Source organism: Pinus tabuliformis, chromosome 1_1, assembly GCF_031772625.1.
Source record: "Pinus tabuliformis cultivar Carrire ecotype Pingquan chromosome 1_1, CPIR1, whole genome shotgun sequence".
Lineage (NCBI taxonomy): Eukaryota > Viridiplantae > Streptophyta > Pinopsida > Pinales > Pinaceae > Pinus > Pinus tabuliformis.
This window is the reverse complement of record NC_142297.1, coordinates 785,308,084-785,321,719: the sequence shown is the minus strand read 5'-3', so window position 1 is coordinate 785,321,719 and position 13,636 is coordinate 785,308,084.

The following is a 13,636-nucleotide window of genomic DNA, read 5'->3' as shown; positions in this document are numbered from 1 at the left end:
TCCTGTACAATCGCCATGGAGAACACATCAATCCAGGCCTCACAGGAGAACACATCAATCATGCTACAATCGCCATGGAGAACATATCAATCCAGGCCTCACAGGAGAACTAATCATCGTGCTACAAAGAGAGCGTATCATCTTGTCCCACAAGAGAGCGAATCATCTTGTTCCAGTACGCACCACCAGGGGAGGGTGAGTCACCCTGTGGTCTTATGTTGCTCCAATAGAACTGCAAGCCCCCCAGAGCTCCCAGAGCTCAATGTATGCAACATGCAGGACCCTTTTAAAAGGTCTCTCGATGACTCCAAGTTGTTCGGGAAAATCACAAATTTGATCTTTCCTCAGGGCTTTGTCCTGTACATCATCTTAGTGCGATGGAGCCTCCTTGATCATCAACTTACCATATCCCAGATAAGGCAGTAATTTGATGTCTATCTGCTGGAGCAATTGTTGAATATGAGATTCCTCAATAATCGAATCCCACCTCTAGTTGTCACAGAGAATCACAGTGGTATTCATCATGTGTACAAACAGCTCACTGAAGAGTTTCAACAACCAGACTGCCTCACAGAAGGCCATGCTATCAGCAATGTATTCTGCCTTGGTGGTGCTCAGAGTCACTGACTTCTGCTTCCTACTCATCCAGGATATCGAGGCAAATTGCAAAGAGAAACAGCACTGAGAAGTGCTCTAGTGATCCTCCATACTGCCTGCCCACTCATCATTCGAATAATCATGTGGTTTCATATTTCCGGCAGTGTATCTCAATTCATGAGAGATTGTGCCCTGAAGATATCTTAGAAGGTTCTTGGCACCAATCTAGCGAGGCTCAACAAATATGAGCTCACCATGCTAACTGCAATGCAGATGTCCGGACAGAGGTTCTCCCAAAAACATCAACACGAATGAGTTTATGAAACTCAGAGGCATTTCCCAAATCTGGTCCGACATCATTACCATACAACTTCTGAAAGTTAAGATCCTCGAGGCAGTCACAAGCTTGTAGCTTATCTTCCACATTCAAAATCCAATTCCCTCTGTCTCTTATAAATGAGAGGGTCTGCACCTGTCAGACATAGGTGCCGGTACGAGAGGTTTATCATCCACAACCTTCGAGTAATGGTTTGGATTGGTTTCACTCCTAGTGAATCTCAGCTGCATTAGACAGCTACCATCCTCTCATACTATGCCCGAGGTGTTTTTCTTCAAGCCATAGAGGGCTTTCTTCCACCTATATACATGAGATTCCTTGATCATGATTCTCAAACTCCTTGGGTTGTTCCAAACCTGTGAACCTGCTGCATGAGGGGAATGGTCCCCTTATAATATTTTCCTTCAGTACATTTCAGACATGTACCTTCATGCTTCTTTTTGAATTTAGGCATCCTAGTCACCATTTGACTCACAGACCTTCGGAGCTGAGTCAATGGACATGGTCCCTAGTGGATTTCCTGCAACTTGATACAACCCTGAACTCAAAAACATCTTTAAAAGATCTATTTTCAAACACGTACCTTTCCATCGATAAGTGCCACCCTGTAACCTTTGACTTCCATTTCCGAGATGGACACCAGGTTCGATCAGGTACATAAAAGAGATTTTGGGGTTCCTTGCTTTCCTGGAAGAGTCGACCATTTCCTTGATGACCTGCATTACCAGTCATTCTTTTGATCATTGAAGATGTCCCAAGAATGATTGTTATCTTCATCAAGAGATGTGTCTCTGCCATTCGAACACTCCTTCGCATAACGGCCGAACTTATTTCAACAAGGCATCCGCCTTTCCTTCCACCCTTAGATCCGAACTTCCCAATGAAGTGATCTTAAGATGGACCATCATAATCTTCCGTTGCGCCATTCTGATAACATTCTCTGCTTTGACTTCACCCTAGGTGAATTATGAGGAACCCATTGATCCTTCTGTCTTGTCGCAACTGTATTCGGTGATTGCTCTTTCACTCTTGCTTGGGCATTGTCTTCACCTCAGCTCTGATACCATGTTAAGATTAAGTTTGTTCTATGCTAGAGCAATTTATTTAAAATTTCCACAGTTAGCAATCACATCAGCGTTACGATAAACTGCAGATAGAACATAAATATAAAACGCAGAAGACAAGCCAAGACAAGAGGACACAAGATGTGGCGCGAGCCAGGGACAAACCCCACAATGTGTGGGGAAACCCTTTGATCAAATCTTCTTTTATCTTCAAAGTTCAGTAGAGAGAGAGAGAGTACATTTACAACAAAAGTCAACACTTTGACTTATCTAGATCTAAGCATAGATCATCTCCTATAACGATGAGATCAGTTGAAGACATTCTGCTTCAACTGATACCTATCATCGTGCTGCATCTGGTTCTCTAGTTGCACCACTGCATACTGCACCATGCGACTATCCATGTCCATGATCTTATCCATCATAATGCTGCTCAAACTAATGTGCATCATCATCATGCTGCTGCCCCTGCTAATGTATTATTGTACTGCCCATGCACATGATCTTATCATGTTGCTTCCCTTCATGTTTATGATCTTATAATGCTGCCTATGCATCATCATTATGCTGTCCTATATGTCCATGTATCATTGTGCTGCCCATGCCCATTACTGATCATGCTGCCCTTTACATCACCATGTAGTCTTATGTATGCAGCAATGAGTATATCAGCCTTTAGCTGCTTGCTATGGCTTGCAGCCTAGCAAAGCAGCTAGGCTGTAACTTCAGATTCCTTCCAGCAGACCCATCTGAATCTATCCTTCTAATTTCATGCTGTCACCTACAGCAATCTGATATTATGACAACATATTATATCAAAACATAACCATGTTGTTACTTACAACTAGATGACTGTGCAAGGCTTCTTACAGGACAGCAACCATGTTATATACAACCTACCTTGAACAGAGCTTCTCAACTGTGGATTGAGGTCTTTAACGACTGCATCCTAATGCATATTTAAATGCTGTTGTTTGGATGATAGTGGCACCCTTGTCTTGCTGACCAGCATTTGACTGCCCAGCATATATATAATACCAATATTCTAGCGTATATGTAAGACCATGATTCCAGCATATATGTAATACTGTCCAGTGTTTATATAAGCGTATGACTATCCAGCGTTGTCATGTATGCGTTTCTCATAACCAACGTATTACTGTCCAGCGTTCTTCATAACCAACGTATCACTGTAGTTATGACCGAAACAAATTAGGGCTGTGTGGTATGACAGCGTGTATACATCCACGCTGTTTTCCTTCCTTCACTACGGTTGACTTTGTGTGGTATATTATATATAACTGCATTCCAATATATATATATATATATTGTGTTATGACAGCATGGCATATACATAATTTCCTGCGTGATGTATCATGAAGTGCGTATATACTTCCTGCGTGACTCTATGCTGTGCATAATTAAGGTGTCGTATATATCGTGAATGTTGTGCTTCCTCTGTAACTGTATCATACGTAATGACCTCTTCATCATTGCAGCGTGATCACTGTGGCACCCAAGACTGCGTATGAGTCTTCATGACCAGCGTATAGGGTTTCATCATATTGTTGCGGCTACCCTTCATAGCACTGTAGCTACTCAACTCAATGCGGATACTCGAGTTATACTTGGACTGTGCCTTACGTTTTGACTGCGGTTAGAAACCTTTGTCATGTTCTACCATACCAGCGTAGGCTTCTTCTTGGCAATGACTGTAATGAGATATTTCTCCTTAATTGTATGACAGTTTCTAGGGCTGCTCCATAGCTGTGATTTAGAGCTAGGGCATCATAGGCCAGCATCTTATTCTTGATGTCTCACTCCTTCTCCAAAAACCCAAGACGTGGAGAGGAGGAGATTACCTCAAGAATGTGTTGTGCTAATGACTCCAAATCCTCATCTATTTATACCACAATGAGGATGATGAATAGACACGTTGGTTGGGCTTCTAGAGCCTACATAAGAGCTGGTCGGCTTGATAATAATTACATAAACAAAATAAATTCATATCTCCATAAATACTTATCAGAATCGGATGATCTTTGGATCAATCCTACACCTCTCGACGAGAGGGATCCAATAAAAATATCAGCTGCCATAAATAAGCCGACCCACATGGAGTTTGGCCCTAGTTGCCAATTTAACAGATTTCCTTGAGCTTGTTGATCTCATTAAGTGCTCCATCATGTTTTCCTTGCTTTTGAGCAAGGTCTTCCTGAAATATTTCTTTTAGTAATCTTATTTTAGTACTCGTATCTATTCCTTTTGCCTCTCATTTTTTGTCCCGAGCCTGCTTATTTCTGCTGAAGATGTCTCTAATTCCTTCTAGTCAACTGCAAATACGTGCCTTTGATTAAAATCCCTTAATTTTCTTGCCAAATCCTTCTCTTTCCTATCGGTTTCCTGCACTTGAAGTTTCAATAGAGAAACTTCTTCCTTGAGTGTGTGATTTTATGTTTACATGTTCTTCCATTCTAACTCTTCAACTTTTCTAGCTTCTTCCAACTGCATTCTAAGAATGCTAATGATTTTCTTGGATTCTTCATTCTTCTTATTAAGTCTTTTTGCACATCCATTTGCTATCTTCAGTTCATCTTCCAAAAAAATTTCCCTTTTCTTTCCACTCTTGAGTTCCTTTATAACTCTGACCACTTCATTTTGAAATTTGATCTCGCTCATTTTTTCTTCTCCTTCTTCAAGAGCTTCCTTCCTATTACCATAAATAATAGAATCTGAAATAACTTCCATACCTTGAACTTCCTTTGAATCATTTGAATGCTTGGTGGCTTTCCTTTTTGATTTTCCCATCTCTATACTGTGAGATCTGCCTTCTATTGAAGGTGTTGATTTAGGGTAGCATCGGATGTGCTCTAGCCATGAAAATTTATAGAGAGGCTAAAGCACATGAGATCTCGAAGACCCAGAAATGGTTTGGGTAGATTGTACCTGGTTTGGGAGATATTAAAATAATTAATATTTTTAATGGAGTTCCTAAGTCTAAACTTTAGGAAAAATAAAATATTAGTGGGTATTAATATAAAACTGGGTTAGAAGGTTTCAAAAGTCATGTATCAAGCCAAATCTAATCTTAGCCATTGATTAGAGATGTAATTTCGGCCGTTGAAGGACCAATGAGTGTTGGAAAGACTGAAAGGGGGTTGAATCAGTGTTTCTTTTCAATTGTTATTTTTACCAGTTAGATCACTAAAAGTTAGAGCACAAAATGAACAATAAGAATAAATGATTTTATTAATTTCTTATTTACAATAAATCATGTACAATGTATATAGGGCTCCAACCCTAGATGAAGACACCAATCTTCAATCTCCCAGGCTCCAACCCTAGATGAAGACACCAATCTTCAATCTCCCAGGCTCCAACCTGTTGCCAAGCACCAACTTGGACTTTTGTGAGGCTCCGACCTCTAGGGCACCAACCCTATCTTCTCAAGGCACCAATCTTGCGTTTAGAGGCTCCAACCCCTAGGGCACCAACCCTTCTCTGGTACAAGCTCTGACCTGGTTTCTTGAGGACACCAATCCTCTAGGGCTCCAACCCTATCCTCCAAGGCACCAACCTTGTCTTTTCGAGGCTCCAACCTCTTGGGCTCCAACCCTTGCTTTACTTCATCAAGATGTGTTTAGTTGTACTTCACGGCTCCCAATGTCTTCTTCACTGAGCCCTATCAATCTTCAGCAATGCCTTCACTTAGTCTCCACGTCACGTCATCAATGACAACCTTGTTCTTCACATGAAGGTGTCACCATTGCTCTTCATGTTACCCAAACAAAATTCTCCAAGGTTATTCCATGAGGTCTTCAATCATGCATCAAGGTCTTCACTAATGCCTCCAAGTCAGCTTCTAAAAATGTCTTCAACAATGCTTGCCCCAACAAGATGTTTTCAACACAATTGCCTTAGTAATGCTTTAACACTGCTGCTACACAAGTTCTTCAATGAGGTTGCTTCTAAGTCTTCAATGAGTTGTTCAACTAAGTCTTCTTCAACAAGTCTTCAATGCTTAAGGTGTCTTTAATAGGCTGCCCCAAGATATTCTCAATAGATCTGCTCACCACTCTTACAATGTTCTTCAACAAGACTTGAAGGGTACTTCAATTCTGCTTCAATGTCTGATTCAAAATCAGCGTTCAATAAAGCCTGAAATTATGCTTCAAGTTGTATTCAATGATGGTCCAAGCAATAATCTAGGAATACCAATAAATACTTCACAGGTTGGCCCACAAATCTGGTTAATGAAGATCTTCTAGAACAGGCATAAAAGGCTGCTTCAAATCTGCTATAACAGTATTTAAAGTTCTGCCCAACACTACTTCAAGTTCCACTTAAAGGTTACTTCAGAAAATCTACAAGGAAGCCCTTAATAGTAGACTGCTCCTGGATTGAATAGGTCTTGTTTAAATTTAGTCTTCAAAAGGAATTAAACTCCTTTCCACAATGGCTGCAGCAGCTCTAAACCTTCAACACTAAGCCCAAGGTCCACCACCACAGGACTGCAATTTAACTAGTCAACAATCTGTGCTTCTTTTCCAACCTTGAGTGATAACCCAACCCAAATAACCACAGATCCAAGATTGTAATTCTTCCACAGGACTGCAATCCAAGCTTTCAAGCAGACTGTCATAAATCCGAAGTCCGCTGCAATGTTGTGTCTCTACACATCCAAAATACCACAGAGTTATTCCTCCTCGGCCTCCCTAAAAGGTTGCCCAAACAATGTTTTATAATGTGCTCCTCGTCCTCCTTTTAATTCTGTGCTCCTTCTCTGAAATAATCACCGAAATTTTTGAGGAGAAATGAGGTCTGCGGTTTCTATATATACACATTTCGTTCATGAATTGAATGGTCACGCCATAAAGGTAGGCCGATTTGAATTTACATGTTCAGTTCGGCTTGCTGGCCAGAAATTATACATTAACTTAAAAAATCAATAACTTTCTGACCGCTTGGAATTTTGGGGCGTGTAATAGCTCATTGGAAAGGCAAAATTATGCTCTTAATGTGACTGATATTTATGAGTGCAGAAATATAGGACAACAACATTCTTTCATAGATGGGCTTACTCTTCATAGATGATTCCTTCGTTAATTGTCTTCACAATTCAGGTCCTTGTCTTCATGTCATTATGTTTGTGCCCTCTTGATGTTCTTGATTGCCTCATTCATGAATTCTTGTATCGGGTCCTTCCAAAATTGTTCCTTAAATGCTCTTCATTTGCAAGGTTAGTTGGGCAACATTTATGTGTGTAAGGCTTCATATGCATTTAGTATTTTTCATGCATGTAGCATGTGAATCTCGAGTTTCATATATGCATTTAGGGTATCTTTAACATCTTCATCAAGTGTTTGACATAAATGCACAACATCTATGGTTAGCGTTTCATTTATCTTCAAATATATTAATTTCCCTCTGGTTAACTTCATTAATGGCTTGACATCATATTGACTTGAGTGATTCTAGCATCTGTCATTATCAATGACACATAAGGTTAGCTTCAACAACGCTGGACATGACTTCATATTGACATCAATGACAACCTTATCCAACATCTAGAAAAGTATAGGAGGAGGCTTGAGGGTTAGTTGGAAGATACACCAGAGTGATCAGTCATTCAATTTGCTAGAGCGGGGTTGCTAAGCAAAGTCGAATCAGTGATCAACAACGAGGGGCAGTGAGTACTGGACAGAGAGGTAGAGATAGTGCCGAGAGACGAGCGCAGAGGCAGAGAGCGGGAAGCAGCAGCCATAACAGGCCACACAGAGCTCATCAGAGACAAAGGCAGAGCCCAGAGGGACTGCGTCATCCATGCAGAGAGCAGCTGGAGTGACACAGAGGGTTCCAGAGGCTGCACAGTGCCTCAGAGGGCTGACGTAGAGGCCAGAAGGGCCAGCGCAGAGCTTCAGAGTTGCTGGAGAGGGTTTCGTGGGACAAATTTTCTAAATACCTTTTTCCGAATAGCGAGGTATTGCTACTGGTTATTTTTCTCTGTTGGGTGAGCCAGTTTGGCATCCAGTTGTACTCAAGGAAATACTGTATAATAATAAACCCTCAGAATAGTTGCACTGGTTTTCCCACATTGGTTTTTTCAGGGGATATTTGTCCGAAAATAACGGTGTCACTTGTGTGTTTGTTTTCTTTCAGTTGATGATCTGTAGATGTTGACATTATATTGTGTTTATTTCATTATTTAGTTTGAATTTAACAAGTAGAAGAAAGAAACCAGAAGAATACATATTAAATGTCTGACGGATAGAATTATAAATTTCAACATGGTATCAGAACGTGGTTGTAGATCACAGGGGAGCTGAAGGCATCAGCTAAGTAGAGCATTTGCAGTAGAATCAAATGTCCTGAGTGATAGAAGCCGATCCTTGTAGAAGCGACAGAAGAAGGGTTGACACAGAGGGACTACGTCATCAATCCAGGCTAGAGAGAGGCCAGCACAGAGGCTGAGGAGGGTAGAAAGAGGCTCACGCAAAGCCACACAAAGACCAATAAGGTTGACGCAGTTGGTTGAGGGAGCTGTTTTTTCTAGTGTCGGGATTAGCAGAGCCTAGAGGCTCAGTCCTTCAGTTTCTGGGGCATAGGAAGCTATAGGCAGTTTCCAGGAGCAAAGCTTGTGGGATACTGTGGGCATAACAATACCTAATAGGGTAAAGCCAAGGTAGAGGGAGTTGCTACCGAGGCGGATTTCTAGCCAAGGAATCCGGATCAGTGTTGCGGGGGGACAGAAGGTCGGAGAGGAGCAACTTGACGATTGGTAGGAGGATTTCCAGAAGGGAAATTGTGAGTCAGAGGGAGTCTAGCAAAGAAATTCCAGGTGGGAAGTAGAGAGACTCAAAAGGAGTCGAAGAAAGGACTTCCAGGAGGGAAGTAGAGAGACTCAGCAGGAGGTGAAGAGAGGACTTCCAAGAGGGAAGTAGAGAGACTCAGAGGAGTCGACAAGCAGAGCAGAGAGATGGTTGTGAATGAACTGAGGGATCAGGACAGGATGGACGGGGCGTCCAACTTTGTGGTCTGGAAGGCCAGGATCCTATCCATTCTAGATAGACATCGCATCAAGGCCTTCTACTTGAGAACAATGGAAATCCCAGTTGACCCGGCAGCTAATGAAAAGTACGAGGAGGCAATGGACAAGGCGAAATTCATCATCCTTGCTGGGATCAAGGATCATGTGGTCCAACATATTGACAAGAAGGAAACGGCAAAGGAAATGTGGGACACCTTGAAGACGTTGTACCAGCATACTTTCGTGCAGAGGAAGATGTTACTTGCGAATCAACTGCGGTTATACCAGATGCAGAAGGCGGAGCAGATAGATCACTTCCTTAGTCGGTTGAAGGAGATCCAGAACTAACTGACTTCTGTTATGCTCTTAACCTGCAAAGCAATACCCAAACATAGAATTTGCGAAGAAAAGATATCGAGAACACAGAATATGCGAAGAAAATATACCCAGAACACAGAATAGCAATGATTTTATTATTCAGAGAGAAATGTTCACAGGCCTCTTCGAGGGGGCAACCTCCAATAGAGCAGAGCTCGATTACAAAACAAGACACGATGCTCCTCGCAGGGAGTCTCTATCCTTTATATATGACTCATACATGCAATACCACGGGCCAATATCGTGGGTTTTATTAATACCATCTATCTAATACTACCGCCCATTTACCATCTATCTAATACTACCGCTCATTTGCAACTAACTGTGGTCCCGTCATTAATTGCGGGTTAACCACTTACAAATATTAATATGGGCTTTATTGACTCTTGATTATGACGTGATCCCATGACATAAATAAGGGGGTTAGGGTGGGACCCTAACATGCCCTCCCCCTTAAGACTAGCCTTGTCCTCAAGGCTGAAGCTGCGGAAATTGCTGAAGAATAGTGGCTGGTTCCCAAGTTGCATCTTCCGGAGAGGTGTCTTTCCATTTGACGAGGACCTCCTTAAGCATGCGGCCGCGCAGGTGCTTGTCTCGTGTGTCTAGAACCTGTTCAGGTTGAAGCCAGATTGACCCTTCTTCGTCCAATTCAGGTAGACTGGTTTGAACTCGGCAATTGTTCCCAATCACTTTCTTGAGGCACGATACATGGAAAACGGGGTGGATTTTTGCTGTAGGTGGCAAAGCCAACTTGTAAGCCACTTCTCCAATGCGCTGAAGTACTTGGTATGGTCCGTAGAATTTTGGAGAGAGCTTTTGACAACCCTTGTCTTTGAGTGATGTTTGCTTATATGGTTGCAGCCTCAAAAAGACCTGATCCCCTTCTTGAAATTGGCGCTCTGAGCGATGTTGGTCAGCATGTTGCTTCATACGGTTCTGAGCTTGATGAAGATTCTCGTGCAGATGGGCAAGCATGGTTGCACGGTGTTGTAGGAGTTGATCCACGGCTTGTAATTTGGAGCACCCCGTGAGATAAGAAGTAGGGGAAGGCGGAAGTTGTCCATAGACTGCTTCATAGGGAATCATTTTGGTGGTGGCATGATAGTTGGTGTTATACCACCATTCCGCCAGAGGTAACCACTGTACCCAAAGGTGTTGTTTTTCTGAAGTGAAACACCTAAGGTAGGTTTCTAGACATTTGTTGACGGCTTCGGTTTGACCATCTGTTTGCGGATGATATGAAGTACTGAGTTTGAGTTGAGTGCCTTGTATTCTGAAGAGCTCCTGCCAAAAATTACTGGTGAAGATTGGGTCGCGGTCGGACACAATAGAAGTGGGCATGCCATGCAATTTGAAGATCTGATCCATGAAAGTTTGAGCAACCAAAGTGGGTGTGAATGGTTGGGGTAGGGCGCAGAAATGAGCATACTTCGACAGTCGGTCCACAACCACCATGATGACTGACTTGTTCCCAGACTTTCGAAGACCTTTAATGAAATCCATGGAGACCTCCGTCCAAATTGACGCCGGAATGGGCAATGGTTGTAATGTGCCTGGTGTGTTGACGGTTTCCCTTTTGTGGCGTTGACAGACGTCACATTCTGCTACGAAAGTAAGGATGTCCTGTTTCATGCCGGCCCAAAAAAATGATCTTCTGGTGCGAGCATATGTCTTCTGAAAGCCCGAATGTCCTGCAATGGGAGATGAGTGCAATTCTGCCAAAATGCGACTTTTGAGGGTGGATGTTGGTGATATTACAACTCTGTCCTTGTAGCGAAGAATATCATTCTGCCACGAGTAGCCCTTGCTGGAATTAGGATCTACCTGCAATTGAGAAATGAGTTGGGAGAGCCCGGGATGTGAAAACCATTCCCTGCGAGCCTCTTCAATCCAATCTGGAATGGGGAGTGAAATTGCGAGCAGAGTACTTTCCTCCTCAAATTGGTGCGACAATGCATCTGCGACCCTATTGTCTTTCCCTTTCTTGTAAATGATCTCATAATCATATCCCAGCATTTTGGCTAACCATTTATTTTGTTGTGGGGAAGATAGGCGTTGCTCCAAAAAATATTTAAGACTGTGATGATCTGTGCGGATTTGGAAACGTTGCCCCAACAAGTAAGGTCGCCAGGTCTCGACTGCATGTAAGATGGCCATCATTTCCTTCTCGTAGGTAGATTGGCCCAGATTCCTCCCACTTAGTTGTTGGCTGGTGAAGGCCAATGGTCGCCCTTCCTGCATTAAGACCGCTCCAATACCTGTTCCGAAGCATCAAATTCAATGACAAATGATTTGGTGAAGTCCGGTAGTGCTAAGACAGGAGTGGAACACATGGCAGTTTTGAGAGTGGTAAATGCCTGTTGTGCTTCTTCGTTCCAGAAGAAGGAATTTTTCTTTAGGAGTTGCGTTAGGGGCTTCGCTATGCTGCCATAGTTGCGGACAAATTTACGATAATAGCCTGTGAGACCCAAAAATCCTCTCAAGCTTTTCAAGGTCTTAGGTTGAGGCCATTCTTGCATTGCCTGGGTCTTTTTTGGGTCCACCTTGACACCTTCACGCCCCACAATGTGGCCCAAATACTCAACTTCTTCCATGCCAAACGAACACTTAGACATCTTGACAAATAATTTATGCGTGCGGAGCAGTTGCAAGAGTAGATCTATATGCTGAAGATGTGCCGCCCAAGTGCCACTATAGATGAGGATGTCATCGAAGAAGACAAGGACAAATTTTCTGAGATATGGTTTGAGGAGGTGATTCATAAGGCTCTGAAAAGTAGAGGGGGCATTACAGAGACCAAAGGGCATGACCAGGAACTCATAATGGCCTTCATGAGTTCTGAAAGCTGTCTTGGGAATGTCGACTTCCCTGCGAATTTGGTGGTAGCCTAAGCGAAGATCCAACTTAGTGAAGAATTGAGCCCCATTGAGTTCGTCCAACAAATCGTCAACCACTGGGATGGGAAATTTATCTTTGACTGTTAACTTATTGAGGGCCCTGAAGTCTGGACACATCCGCCACTCCCCATCTTTCTTGAGGACCATGACCACTGGAGATGAATAAGGACTAATGCTGGGACGAATGACACCTGCTTCCAACAATTCCTTGATGATTTTTTCTATTTCATTCTTTTGGGTGAACGAATATCTGTATGGCCGCACATTTGGGGGTTGGGCCCCTGGAACCAATGTGATGCTATGATCATGTTCCCCTCGCGAGGGTGGAAGCTCATGAGGCTTCTCAAAGACCGTCCGATGTTTATTTAAAATCTGTTGCATCTCAGGATGAATTGGCGGGGGCATGGTGTCGACTACCTGGATGGCATTAAATTGAGCTACCACTCCATGATGGCCCTTTTTTAACAATTTTTCCATCCTATGCGAGCTGATGATAGAGGGGGCTCCCGCCTGTAGTCCACGGAGGGTATGTGTGGAGTTGTTCTACTTAAAACTCATATATAACTCCTGGAAATCCATTGTGATTGGCCCAAGAGTGCGGAGCCATTCCGCGCCGAGGACAATGTCGCAACCCCCCATGTGTATTGCAAACATGTGGGTTTTCAATTGATAATCCCCCATTTGAATTTTGACATTTTCACAGCGACCTTCACATTTCATTGTGCCCCCATCTGCAATCTGGACTTGGAAGTTAGAAACTGCCCGGACGAAACAATGTGCTGCTTCAGCGATCTTTTGGTGGATGAAATTATGGGTACTTCCACTATCAATCAAGACTACTACTGGGCGATGTTTAAGAAAACCCCTGATTTTGAGAGTTTGAGGGGAAGAAATTCCTGCCAATGCATTCAGCGAAATAATTGGTTCATCAGATACAATCTCCTGTTGGTTATCTTCTTCGATCGCCTCTGGTTCCTCAAGTGGTGGATCTTCCTCTGTGGAGCTGTAGTCAGTGGCATCTATTTGAAAAAACTTGTGCTCTTTGCATTTATGACCCGGGGAATATTTTTCATCACAGTAGTAACATAGTCCTTGCTTCCTTCTTTCGGCCATTTCCGCAGGTGACACCTTTTGAATCTTAAGTGTCTGAGTCATATTGGGAGCCTGTGAGGGACGACCTTTAGCAGGGAAGTTGGGGCGGCTGGATTGGGCTGTTAATGCACGTTCCACCTTACGGGCTACCTGGCAAGCCTCTGTCCATGTGGGAGGGTGGTGGAGTAGAACCTGAGCTTTGATGGCTTCTTTAAGACCGCTGATAAAGCATTCCATGTAGAAC